Source organism: Dipodomys merriami, unplaced genomic scaffold, assembly GCF_024711535.1.
Source record: "Dipodomys merriami isolate MVZ:Mamm:240054 unplaced genomic scaffold, mDipMer1.0.p SCAF_260, whole genome shotgun sequence".
Lineage (NCBI taxonomy): Eukaryota > Metazoa > Chordata > Mammalia > Rodentia > Heteromyidae > Dipodomys > Dipodomys merriami.
The window spans coordinates 1,312,501-1,326,403 of NW_027204049.1; the positions used below are offsets into that span (position 1 = coordinate 1,312,501).

General features: G+C 54.5%; 1 long non-coding RNA gene across 2 annotated transcripts in view; it reads right to left on the reverse strand.

Annotated features, from left to right (window-relative positions):
* The window catches only part of LOC138837064 (uncharacterized), a 6,123-nt gene extending 113 nt beyond the window's left edge, over positions 1-6,010 (reverse strand). Inside the window, exons 1-3 of one of the 2 annotated variants that reach the window (XR_011375158.1) lie at positions 5,912-6,010; positions 1,746-1,981; positions 1-191 (exon numbers count right to left, since the gene is read on the reverse strand). The exon at positions 1-191 is cut by the window's left edge and continues 113 nt beyond it. This is a non-coding gene — a long non-coding RNA (uncharacterized lncRNA). The other variant, XR_011375157.1, reaches the window with a different exon arrangement.
* Between the last annotated feature and the right edge of the window lie 7,893 nt (positions 6,011-13,903).

Sequence of the window (13,903 nt, forward strand, 5' to 3'; positions counted from 1 at the left end):
GTCCGTCCGCAGGTCAGTTGAAGGCGGGCAGGCTGAAGAGCTCGGGTTGTATGTCACCCAAGGAGGGCAGCAGCAGGGTGGCCCCGGCCGTTGAGTTCGGGGTCGAGCTGGACGCTGGGCACCATGACCACCTGCATCCCCGCTGCCTGGGCGACCGCCATGCCGTGGGGCGTGTCCTCCAGCACCAGGCACTGCGGGGTCAGAGGGTGAGAGAGACACGCGGAGTGAGAGGTCGGCCGGGGGGTGGGCCGGGTGCCCAGTGTTGGAGGGAAGGAAGGGGGGAAGGAAGGAAGGAAAGAAGGAAGGAGGGAAGGAGGGAAGGAAGGAAGGAGGGAAGGAAGGAAGGATGAAAAGGAAGGATGGAGGGAAGGAACAAGAAGGAAGGAGGGAAGGAAGGAAGGAAGGAGGGAAGGAAAGAAGGATGGAGGGAAAGAAGGAAGGAGGGAGGGAAGGAGGGAAAGAAGGAGGGAAGGAGGGAAAGAAGGAGGGAAGGAGGGAGGGAAGGAAGGAGGGAAGGAAGGAGGGAGGGAAAGAAGGAGGGAGGGAAGGAAGGAAGGAGTGAAGGAAGGAGTGAAGGAAGGAAGGAAGGAGGGAAGGAAGGAGGGAAGGAAGGAGGGAAGGTGACCGTCGAGCCACGGCGTGCCTACTGGCATGTTCTGTGTGTGATTTCGAGGCCTCCCCCACCCAGGGCCTGGTGTGGGCCAGGTGAGCACTGTGCCAAGGAGTCTCCCTCCCTGTTCCCCTGGGGCTGTCTGTCCATCCGTCTCTCCATCCATCCATCCGTCTGTGTGATTGTGTGTCTGTCCGTGTCTCTCTGTCTGTCTCTGTGTGTCTGTCTGTCCCTATATCTGTCTGTCTGTGTCTCTGTGGTCGGTCTGTCTGGTCTGTTCTGTGTATCTGTCTGTCTGGACTCTTATGTCTGTCTGTCTGTCTCTGTATGTGTGTCTGTCTGTGTCTGGCCAAGTGTCTCTGTGTCTGTCTATCTGTGTGTGTCTGTCTCTGTATCCGTCTGTCTGTCTATATGCCTATTTGTGTGTCTCTGTAGTCTGTCTGTCTGTGTGTCTGTCTGTGTATGTATGTCTATCTCTCTGTCTGTCTATCGGTGTGTGTCTGTCTGTCCGTGTCTCTGTGCTCTGTCTGTCTGTCTGTCTGCCTGGTCTGTGTATCTGTGCGTCTGTCTGTGTCTATCTGTCTGTCTGTGTGTCTATCAGTGTGTCTGTCTGTGTCTCTGTGGTCTGTCTGGTAGGTCTGTGAATCTGTGTGTCTGTCCCGTCTCTTGTGTCTGTCTGTCTGTCTATCTGTCTGGTCTCTGTGTCTGTGTGTCTGTGTGTCTATCTCTCTGTCAGTGTGTCTGTCTGTCTATTGGAGTGTGACTGTCTGTCCGTGTCTCTGTGGTCTGTCTGTCTGTCTGTCTATGAGTCTGTCTCTGTGTCTGTGTCTCTATCTGGTTTGTCTGCCTGTCGGTCTGTGTGTCTATCTGCCTGTCTGTCTGTCTGCATGTCTGTCTGGTTTGTCCATGTGTCTATCTGTGTCTCTGTGTCCGTCTCTGCATCTATCTGTGTGTTTCTGTGTCTGGCTGTCTGTCTGTCTGGTCTGTGTATCTGTGTATCCGTCCATGTCTGTCTGTATGTGTGTCTCTCTGTGTGTGGTGTGTGTCTCTCTGTGTGTGGTCCATGCAGTGGACCCGAGGCCCGAGGCCTCGGTTTACCTGGTTGACGGGGGGGGGGGGTGGATGAGGAGAGAACCTGCGGGTGCAGGCCAGGAAGATGTCCGGAGAACCTGTGGGCGCAGGCCAGGAAGATGTCCGGGGCGGGCTTGCTGGCCTTGACCTCGGGGTCATCACCCAGCACCACGTGGTGAAAGGCACTGAACAGCTCCCGGTGTGCGCTGGTCTTGGCCTGGTAGGACTCAGTCCCTGAGCTGGTGGCCAGGGCGAAGAGGATGCTGTGCTTCTGTATGTGGAGGATCAACTTCTCTGCACCTGGAGACAGAGAGACAGGAGGAGAAGAACTTAGGTCTTTGGTGGCCTAGGGGGGAAATCCACAAATCCATCCATCCACCCATCCATCCACCCATCCATCTATCTATCCATCCATCCATCCACCCACCCATCCATCCACCCATCCATCTATCTATCCATCCATTCATCCATCCATCCATCCATCCATCCATCCACCCATCCACCGATCCATCCACCCATCCATCAATCCATCAATCCATCAATCAATCCATCTACCCAGCCAGCCACCCATCCATCCATTCATCCATCCACCCATCCATCCATTCATCCATTCATCCATCCACCCACCCATCCACTCATCTATCCATCCATCCATCCATCCATCCATCCATCCATCCATTGACCCATCCATCAACCCATCCATCCACCCATCCACCCACCCATCCATCCATCAATTCATCCATCCACCCATCCATCCACCATCCATCCATCCATCCATCCACCCATCCATCCATCCACCCACCCATCCATCCATCCATCCATTCATCCACCCATCCATCCATCCATCCATCATCATCATCATCATTCATCATCATCATCATCATCATCATCATCATCATCATCATCATGGTGACCCTGGAAGGATGTGAACTCCGGGCATCATCATCATCATCATCATGGTGACCCAGGGCGTTTCCCAGGGCGACCGGCCGGGCCACATGCACGCACACGCACGCACACACGTGTATGAGCAGATGACATCTTGTCCCGAGCACTGGGCAGCGAGTCCTAGATAGGGTGGTGGAGACGGCACCGCGTTCTAGAAGGTTCTGAATCCAACGGTCATGGCAGATGGACCGGTGAAGTCTAGGATGTACACACAGACAGACAGACAGACAGACACACACACACACACACACACACACACACACACACACACACACACACACACACACACAACGGCCCGGGGAAAGGAGATGGTTCTAGAAAGTTTGTCCCTTTTCAGAGTTCTTCACCCAGACAGACAGACTGACAGATGGATAGATGGATGGATAGACAGATGGGTGGATGGATGGACAGACAGACAGAGAGATGGATGGACAGATGGGCGGAAGGATGGACAGACAGACAGACTGATACATGGATAGACAGATAGACAGATGGGTGGATGGATGGACAGACAGACAGACTGATAGCTAGCTAGATGGATGGATCGATGGACAGACAGACAGACTGATACCTAGATAGATGGATGGATGGATGGACAGACAGACTGAAAGATGGATAGATAAGACGGATAGACAGATGGGTGGATGGATGGACAGACAGACAGACTGATAGATGGGTAGATGGATGGATGGACAGACTGACAGATGGATAGATGGATAGACAGATGGGCAGATGGATGGACAGACAGATAGATGGATAGACAGGCAGACTGACAGATGGATAGATGGATAGACAAATGGGTGGATGGATGGACAGACAGACAGATGGATAGATGGATAATAGATGGATAGATGGATGGATGGACAGACAGACAGACTGACAGATGGACAGATGGATGGATAGACAGATGGACAGAAGGATGGACAGACAGGCTGGTAGGTGGATAGACAGACAGACGGATGTATAGATGATAGATAGATACACAGATAAGATACATGAATAGATGGATAGATGGATGGATGGTTGGACAGACAGAGAGATGTATAGATAGACACACAGACAGACAGATAGGTGGATAGATATAGTAGATAGATAGACAGATAGACATGTGGATAGACAGATGGATGGATGGATCCATGAATGGACAGACAGACAGATAGATGGATGGGTGGATGGGTGGATAGAAGGGTGGATGGATGGATGGGGGATGGGTGGGTGGATGGGTGGATGGATGGGTGGGTGGATGGATGTTGATTGAATATGGATGGGATTAACATTTACACACTTGAGTGACTTGGACCCAAGTCCTGATACAATATGGGTGGGATTAACGTTTGCACACTTCAGTGAGTTGGACCCAAGTCCTCATCTGGATGGAGGAGAGATGGAAGGGATTAACATTTGCACAATTGAGTGACGGACCCAACTCATCTCCATGGAGGAAGGAGGGAAGGGATTAACATTTGCACATTTGAATGAGTTGGACCCAAGTCCTGCTGTTGATGGAATATGGAAGGGATTAACATTTGCACAGTTGAGTGACTTGGACACAAGTGTTCATCTCAATGGAGGATGGATGGATGGGTGGATGGATGGATGGATGGGTGGGTGGATGGATGAGTGGATGGATGGGAGGGTGGATGGATGGATGGATGGGTGGATGGATGGATGGGTGGATAGATGGGTGGATGGGTGGATGGATGGATGGATGGATAGATGGGTGGATGGGTGGATGGATGGATGGGTGGATAGATGGATGGGTGGATGGATGGATAGGTGGACGGATGGGTGGATGGATGGATGGGTGGATCAGAGGGTGGATGGGTGGATGGATGGATGGATGGATGGATGGGTGAATAGATGGGTGGATGGATAGGTGGATGGGTGGGTGGATGGATGGGTGGATGGATGTTGATTAAATATGGGTGGGATTAACATTTTCACACTTGAGTGACTTGGAACCAAGTCCTGACCTCAATGGAGTAGGTCAAGCTCTGTCTCTGTCTCTGTCTGTCTGTCTGTCTGTGTCTTCTTCTGTCTGTCTCTGTCTTTGTCTGTCTCCTCTGTCAGTCTGTCTGTTGGTCTGCGTGTCTCTACCTGTCCATGTCTGTGTCTGTCTGTCTTTGTCTCTCTGTCTCTGTCTGTCTCCTCTGTCAGTCTGTCTGTGTCTCGTTCTCTCTTTCTTTGTCTGTCTGTCTGTGTCTGTCAGTCTACTTCTGTCTCTGTCTTTCTGTCTGTCTGTCTCGTCTGTGTCTGCCTGTTGGTCTGCCTGTCCATGTCTGTCTCACTGTCTGTCTGTCTCTGTCTCATTCTGTCTTTGTCTGTCTCGGTCTGTCTGTCTGTCATCAGTGTACTTCTGACTTCTGTGTCTGTCTGTCTCTTTGTCTCTCTGTTTCTGTCTCCTGTGTTTGTCTGGGTCTCGTTCTGTCTTTCTTTGTCTGCCTGTGTCAGTATCTGTCTGTCTGTGTGTCTGTCTGTCTGTGTCTCTCTGTCATTCTCTGTCTGTCTTTCGTGTCTGTCTGTCATTCTCTGTGTCTGTCTGTCTTTCTCTGTGTCTGTGTCTGTCTCTGCCTATGTCTGTCTGTCCATCTGTCTGTGTCTCTCTCTGTGTCCATCTGTGTGTCTGTCTCTGTCTGTCTTTGTCCCAGTGTCTGTCTGTCTTGCTCTATGTCTGTCCGTCTCTGTCTGTCGGCCTGTGTCTGTCTCTCTCTGTCATTCCCTGTCTGTCTGGCTCTGCCTCTGTCTGTCTGTCTCTCTGTCTGTCATTCTGTGTCTGTCTGTCTATGCCTGCCCATGTCTCTGTCTTCTCTGTGTCTGTCTGTGTCCATCTATCTGTCTGTGTCTCTCTGTGTCCATCTGTGTGTCTGTCTCTGTCCCAGTGTCTGTCTGACTCTGTTTCACTGTCCCTGTGTCTGTCAGTCTGTCTCTGGGAACCGCGCATGCTTGTTACAGGGCAGCGCAGCCCAATCCCGCGCATGCGCAGATCCGTACCTCACAGAGCCCGGGGAGCACACGCATGCGTGTTCCTGCTCGGCGGGGGGGGGGGGCGGGGGGGGAGGGACGGGGCGTGCTGGCTCATGCATGCGCGGTACAGCGCGGAGGACCTCCCCCCCCAGGTGGCACGCATGCGCAGTACCAACCAGACCAACCGAGGGAATCCCACGCATGCACGCACCACACGCTCGGCCCAGACGGTGCCGGACGACTCAACCAGTGCGCATGCGCAATGCGGACGGAACCTCGATCCTCCGGAGTCCCCTAGGCACCTCCCGGCGGACTCACGCTGTGCGCATGCGCAACTCGACCCTCCAGGGTCCGCTCTGCGCCTCCCTGCCGATTCAACCTGTGCGCATGCGCCGTGGGTCCACACGCGGGAGGGCAGTGGGAACAAGCAGCCAAGGGACACGCATGCGCAGCGGCGCTCCGCCGGGAGAGCTAGGCCCCTCCCTGCTGACGAACCCTGTGCGCATGCGCATTGGCGCAGGCTGGCTCAGCCCCTCCCAGCTGCCTAACCCTGTGCGTAAGCGCAATGACGCTCCGCCAGGCCGGCTCAGCCTGTCCCCGCTGAAGAACACTCTGCGCATGCGCAATGGCTCTCCGCTGGGAGCGTTCGGCCCCTTCCCCGCTAACCCTATGTGCATGCGCAGTGGCGCTCCGCCGAGAGCGCGAGCATGCGCGCCCGCGTCTTGGCGCCGGCTGATGACATCGATGCGACGGCGCCGGCGGCCGCGCCCGGAAATACAGCCGTGGCGGGGCCGCGGAGCGTCGCCGCCGCCGCCGCCATGGCCACCACTATGCCGTCCGGATCCGGAAGCGGAAGCGGAAGCGCGCAGGAACCCCGAGGACGCCGACCCGGGCGGCCCCCGGGTCACCTTCGGTGCGTGGAGGCCTCCAGGACGAGGCGCCTTTAAGAGGCGGGGACGCTGGAGGGCGTGGCTTTCTGATGGGCGTGGCGTCGCGGTGGGCGTGGCCTGCAGGGCGTGGAGCTGACAGGAGAGTCAGTGGGGGGCGTGGCCTGGAACAGAGGCCATTGGGCCGCTGGGGTTTGGGGGCGTGGCCTGGAAAGACGCCATTGGGCAGCTGGATGTAATGCCATTGGTCGGCTGGGCTGGGGGGCGTGGCTTGGAAGTAAGGCCATTGGGCCGCTGGGCCTAGGGGGCATGGCCTGGCAGGAACTAGGCTATTGAGGGTCCTGGCTTTGGGGGTATGGCTTGGAAGTAAGGCCATTGGGCGGCTGGTCCTGGAGGGGCGTGGCCTGGCAACAGTGATGCTATTGTGTAGTCTGGCTTTGAGGGCGTGGCCTGGGCATGCTGCCATTGGATGGCTGGCCTGGGGGGCGTGGCCTGGCAGGAACCAGGCCGTTGGGTGCCCTGGCTTTGGGGACTTAGCACCCACCACCTCCCCATGGTGACTCAGGGACTGAGCACCCAGCACCTCTCCATGGTGACCCAGGGCAGGGACTGAGCACCCAGCACCTCCCCATGGTGACCCAAAGTGGGGACTCAGCACCCAGCACCTCACCATAGTGACTCAGGATGGGGACTGAGCACCCAGCACCTCCCCATGGTGACCCAGGATGGGCAATAAGCCCCCAGTACCTGCCCATGGTGACCCAGGACCAAGACTAAGCACCCAGCACCTCCCCATGGTGACCTAGGGCCAGGACTAAGCACCCAGCACCTCCCCATGGTAACCCAGGATGGGGGCTAAGCACCCAGCAACTCCCCATGGTGACCCAGGGCCAGGTCTAAGCACCCAGCACCTCCCCATGGTGACCCAGGGCCAGGACTAAGTACCCAGCACCTCCCCATGATGACTCAGGGGAGGGACTGAGCACCCAGCACCTCCCCATGATTACCCAGGGACTGAGCACCCAGCACCTCCCCATGGTGACCCAATGTGGGGACTAAGCACCCAGCACCTTCCCATAGTGACTCAGGATGGGGACTGAGCACCCAGCACCTCCCCATAGTGATTCAGGATGGGGACTGAGCACCTAGCACCTCCCTATGGTGCCCCAGATCCAGGAGTAAGTACCCAGCACTTCCCCATGGTGACCAAGGGCAGGGACTAAGCACCCAGCACCTCCCCATGGTGACCCAGGACCAGGACTAAGCACCCATCACCTCCCCATGGTGACCCAGGGCCAGGACTAAGCACCCAGCATTATCCCATGATGACTCAGGGCTGGGACTAAGCACCTAGCACTATCCCAGGGTGACCCGGGGCCAGGACTAAGCACCCAGCACCTCCCCATGGTGACCCAGAGTGGGGACTAAGCATCCAGCACCTTCCCATAGTGACTCACAATATCCCCCAAGCACCCAGCACCATCCCATAATGACCCAAGACAGGAACTAAGCACCCAGCACCTCCCCAGGATGATCCCCAAGCACCCAGCACCACCCCATAGTAACCCAGGGCTGGGACTAAGCACCCAACACCTCATCATAGTGACCTAGGATGATTCCCAAGCACCCAGCACCATCCCATGACAACCCAGGGCTGGGACTAAGCAACCAGCACCTCCTCAGAGTAACCCAGGACCAGGACTAAGCACCCAGCACCATCCTATGATGACCCAGGGCTGGGACTAAGCACCCAGCACCTCCCCATGGTGACCCAGGGGAGGTACTGAGAACCTAGCACCATCCCATGATGACCCAGGACAGGGACTAAGCAACCAGCACCTCCTCAGAGTAACCCAGAACTGGAACTAAGCACCCAGCACCACCACCTGGGGAACAAGGACTGAGCCTAAGCATTCAGCACCTCTCCATGGAGACCGAGGATAGGAACTAAGCACCCAGCACCTCCCCATGGTGACCCAGGAACGGGACTTCACACCCAGCACCTCCCTACTGTTTACATGAGTCAGGTACCAAGCACCCAGCACCTGCCTATTACTAACTCAGGACAGGTACCAAGCACCCAGCACTTCCCCACAGGGACTCTGGATAATCAGCAAGCACCTAGCACCTCACGTGTGTGTCCTTTCCCTCCCCCTGACCCCATCCCAGGTTCTCCACGTGGCGCGATGACCGCTGGTTGTACAGGATGATGGACTATGTGCCTGGTGGCCAACTCCTCAGCTACCTGTGCGCCCGCCAAGATCCTGTGCGCACTGGCCTACCTGCAGGTGAGCGGACCAGCAATGATGGGGGCCGCCCATCCATCCATCCATCCATCCATCCACCCATCCATCCACCCATCGATCCTCCATCCATCCACCCACCCATCCATCCATCCACTCATCCATCCATCCACCCATCCACCCATCCACTCATCCAGCCACCCATCCACCTATCCATCCATCCACCCATCCATCCACTCATCCACCCATCCACCCATCCATCCATCCATCCATCCACCCACCCATCCATCCACCCATCCATCCACCATCCATCCATCCAGAAAGTTCCAGAAAGTTCTCCCAAGGTTCCAGAAGGTCCCAGAAAGCTCCAGGTTTCAAAATAACTCAGCACATTCCCCAGGCAGGTGATCCCTCCACCCAGACACACCCCAACCCTCCCACCCCCCTTCCTTGGCCCAGGAATGATTTTGGAGGGGAGGGGTGAGGGAAGGAGGGTATTGATGATATTGGTATTGGTGTTGGTATTGATACTGATCCTCTCATGGTCTATTGATGATAGGTTTTCCCAGGGGATCTGTTTGATCTAAGGACTTGAGACGCTTCCAGGACAACCCATGGAAGGTTCTAGAAAGAAGCCAGGGCTGGGGCTGGTTTCTATTTCCTCCCCACCCCCCCATTCTCCCCAACATCTGGGACCCAGTTGCGTTCATCCCTTGGGATTCTCCTCCATGGGAGAAGTTGAGGATGGATGATGACATCACCCCTTCCCATGATCCTTTGCGGTGACTGGTCCAGGGTCCCTTGACTATTCTCGTTGTTGTTGTTGTTGTTGTTGATTTATTATGATGATTAGCTCATGTGCATGGTCTTGTCTTTCCCTTCCCCCCTCCCCAACCAAGCTTCTAGAAGCTTCTGGAACAAATTGCTGATGGATTTCCTGTGTGTGTGTCAGACTCAACCAGAAACCAGCCAATGGCTTCCTCTTCTCAACGCCTGGAAATCTGCCCAACACTTCCTGGAAGGGGGGAGGGGGAGGGGGAATGGAGGAAATGAATAATGAATGAATGAATTCCCTCCTTCCTTCCCTCCTTCCAATCCTTCCTTCCCTCCATCCTTTCTTCCTTCCTTCCCTCCTTCCTTCCTTCCTTCCTTCCTTCCTTCCTTCCCTCCTTCCTTCCTTCCTTCCTTCCTTCCTTCCTTCCTTCCTTCCTCCTTCCTTCCTCCTTCCTTCCCTTCTTCCTTCCTTCCTTCCCTCCTTCCTTCCTTCCTTCCTTCCCTCCTTCCTTTCTTCATTCCTTCCCTCCTTCCTTCCTTCCTTCCTTCGTTCCCTCCACTCCTTCCTTCCTTCCTTCCCTCCTTCCTTTATTCCCTCCACTTCTTCCCTCCTTCCTTCCTTCCCTCCTTCTCTCCTTCCTTCTTATGTCTTTCTGTCTGTCTCTGTGAGTCTCTGTATTTCTGTCTCTGTCTGTCTCTGTGTCTCTTTCTGTTTTGCAGTCTGTTTGTCTGTCACTCTGTCTCTGTCCATTTGTCTCTATGTCTCTGTGTGTCTGTCTCTGTATCTGTCTGTCTGTCTCTGTCTGTCTGTCTCTGCCTCTGTTCATCTGTCTGTCTGGCTAGCTATGTCTGTCTCTGTCTCTTTCTGTCTCTGTCTGTCTGTCTGTCTGTCTGTCTCTGACTCCATTTTTCTGTCTGTTTCTGTTTGTGTCTGTTCATCTGTCTCTGTGTGTCTGTCTGTCTGTCTCTGTGTTTCTCTGTATTTTTCTGTGTCTGTCTCTGTCTGTTCGTCTGTCGGTCTCTCTGTGTGTCTGTCTGTCTTCATCTGTCTGTCTCTGTGTGTCTCAATCTCTATCTGTCTCTGTCCGTTTGTCTCTCTGTCTATGTCTCACTCTGTATTTGTCTCTGTCTGTCTGTCCATCCGTCTGTCTGTCTCTGACTCCTTTTTTCTCTTTTACCGTTTCTCTGTCTCTATGGTTCTGTCTGTACGTCTGTCTGTCCCTGTCTGACTCTGTGTCTCTCTGTGTCTGTCCATTTGTCTGTCTCTCTGTCTGCCTCTGTCTGTCCATTTGTCTGTCCATCTGTCTCTGTCTGTTTCTCTGTCTATTTCTCTGTCTGTCTGTCTGTCTGTCTGTCTGTCTGTCTCTGTTCATCTGTCTCTCTGTGTCTGTCTGTCTGTCTGTCTGTCTATCTCTATTTCTGTCTGTCTCTATTTCTCTTTGTGACTTTCTGTCTGTCTGTTTCTCCGTCGGTCTGTTTATCTCTGTGTCTGTCTGTCTGTCTCTATGTCCATTTGTGTCTTTGTCTGTGTCTGTCTGTCTCTGGTTATCTGTCTGTGTCTGTCTGTCTCTCTGTCCATTTGTCTGTCTCTGTCTGTGTCTGTCTGTCTCTCTCTCTGTCTCTTTCTGGGTCTGTCTGTCTGTCTCTGACTCCATTTTTCTGTGTTTGTGTCTGTGTCTCTGTCTGTTTGTCCCTGTATCTGTGTGTTTGTCTGTCTGTCTCTGTCTTTCTCTATCTGTGTGTCATTCTCTCTCTGTGTCTGACTGTCTCTGTTCATCTGTCTCTCTGTGTTTCTCTCTATATATTTGTCTCTGTCTCTTTGTCTATCTGTCTGTCCCTGTCTGTGTGTCTCTCGGTCTCTATTTGTCTCTTTGTCTATCTCTATGTCCATGTCTGTCTCTGTATGTCTGTCTCTGTTCATCTGTCTCTCTGTGTCTGTCTGTCTGTATCTCTCTGCCTATCGCTCTGTGTCTATTTTTCTGTTTCTGTCTGTGTGTCTGTCCGTGTTCATCTACCTCTCTGTGTGTCTGTCTGTCTCTTGTGTTTCTCTGTATTTGTCTCTGTCTCTCTGTGTCCATCTGTCTGTCTATGTCTGTGAGACTGTCTGTCTGTGTTCATCTGTCTCTCTCTGTCTGTTTGTCTCTGTCTCTGTCTGTCCATCTGTCATTCTCTGTGTCCGTCTGTCTCTGTATCTGTTTGTCTCTGTGTCTGTCTGTCTCTGTGTCTGTCTCTCTGTCCATGTCTGTCTCTGTTCATCTCTCTCTCTCTGTCTCTGTGTCTGTCTGTCTCTCTCTCTGTCTCTGTCTGTCTGTCTCTATATTTATCTGTCTGTATCTCTGTGTGTCTCTGTCTGTCTGTCTCTATATTTGTCTGTATCTCTCTGTCTGTCTGTCTGTGTCTGTCTGTCTATTTTTCTCTCTCTGTCTGTGTCTGTCCCTGTTCATCTGCCTCCCTGTGTGTCTGTCTGTCTCTTGTGTTTCTCTGTATTTGTGTCTGTCTCTCCATCTCTGTCTGTGTGTCTCTCTATGTCTCTGTCTCTCTCTGTTTATCTGTTTCTGTCTGTGTTTTGTCTCTCTGTCTCTGTCTGTCCATCTGTCATTCTCTCTGTCTGTCTCTGTCTCTCTGAGTCTGTCTGTCTGTTCATCTCTCTCTCTGTCTGTCTGTCTGTCTCTCTGTCTCTGTCTGTCTGTCTATATTTGTATGTCTGTATCTCTCTGTCTGTCTCTCTGTGTCTGTCTATTTTTCCCTCTCTGTCTGTCTGTGTGTCTGTCCCTGTTTATCTGCCTGTCTGTGTGTCTGTCTGTCTCTGTCTCTCTGTCTCTCTCTGTCTATCTGTGTGTCTGTCTGTGTGTCTGTCTCTGACTCCATTCCTCTGTCTTTCTGGCTGCGTTTCCTCTCTGTCTGTCTGTCTGTCTATCCCCCCTCCTCCCCCGCCCCCCCACACCCCCTCTTTCTCAGCTCTGTGCCCCCCAGCCCACAGGTCTGGCCTTTTCCCCTTCCTCTCCCCTCCTCCTCCTCCTCCTCCTCCTCCTCCTCCTCCTCCTCCTCCTCTTCCTCCTCCTCCTCCTCCTCCTCTCTCTTTCCTTCCAGAACTTTCTCTTCGGCCATTTCTCCCTCCCCCTCCCCAGCATCCCCCCCTTCCCCGCCTGGCCTGGTGGGGGGATTCATGGTCTCCCCATCCCCCTCTCATCGACCCCCACCCCCTCTTTTTCTTCCCTGATTCCCCTCCCTCCTTTTCCCACTGACACCCCCCCTCAGCCCAGGCTGTGTGGGGCGGAGCTGAGGCTCAGGCCACAGCGTGGCGGGGTGGGGACATCTGGGCCTGGGCGGATAAAAGAGGAGCCCGCAAGCTGTGCTGTGCTGTCTGGAGATACAGGACAGAGAGACAGACAGACAGACCAGGTGAGGGGGCCTGGACGAGGGGTGGAGGGGGGTGAGGGGATCTTGGGGTACAGGGGATCCTGGGAGGGGGGAAAGGGGGAGGTGTAGGGATTTGGGGGTTCTGGGGGTCAAGGAGGAGAGGTTAGGGGTCAGGGAGATGCAGGGGGAAACATGGTCAATCCTGGGGTTCCCAGGACCCCAAAGTTCATTGGGGGGAAAGCACAAGGATTCCTGGGAAGAGGGGGTCAAAGGCCCAGAGAGCAAAGGTCCTGGGGTGCAGCCAGCAAAGGAGTTCAAAGGTCAAGGAGGGGGGAGACAGGTCAGGAGAGGGCGGACACCTGGGACATGGGCAAGATCAGGGAGCCAAGGTCCTGGGGTGCAAAGTTCAGGGGTGAGGGAGTCAGGAAGAGGGGGAATGGGAAGTTCAGGGGTGCAGGGATCAGAGGTCACCAATCTGGGGGGTGAGGGAGGGCATCTGTCACGGGGGTCCTGGGTCCTAGGTTCCCCCAAGTTCAGAGGGGAAAAGCCCAGGGAGCAAAGGTCCTGGGGTGCAGAGTTCAGGGGGTGCAGGGGTCACAGGTCACAGGAATCTGGGGTACCAGGGTCCCAGGTCCCAGAGGTAATGGAAAACCCACCTTAGGGGTGCAGGGTGTCATGGTCCTCCTCTTCCTCCTCCTCCTCTTTCTCCTGTCCTCCTCCTCTTTCTCTTCTTCCTTCTCCTCTTCCTCTCTTCCTCCTCCTCTTCCTCCTCCTCCTCTTCCTCCCCATCCATCCATCCATCCACCCATCCATCCATCTACCCATCCATCCACCCATCCATCCATCCACCCATCCTCCCATCCATCCATCCATCCATCCACCCATCCATCCATCCACCCACCCATCCACCCATCCATCCATCCATCCACCCACCCATCCACCCATCCACCCACCCATTCACCCATCCACCCATCCACCCATCCATCCACCCATCCATCCATCCACCACCCATCCATCCATCCATCCATCTGCCCCTCCACCCATCC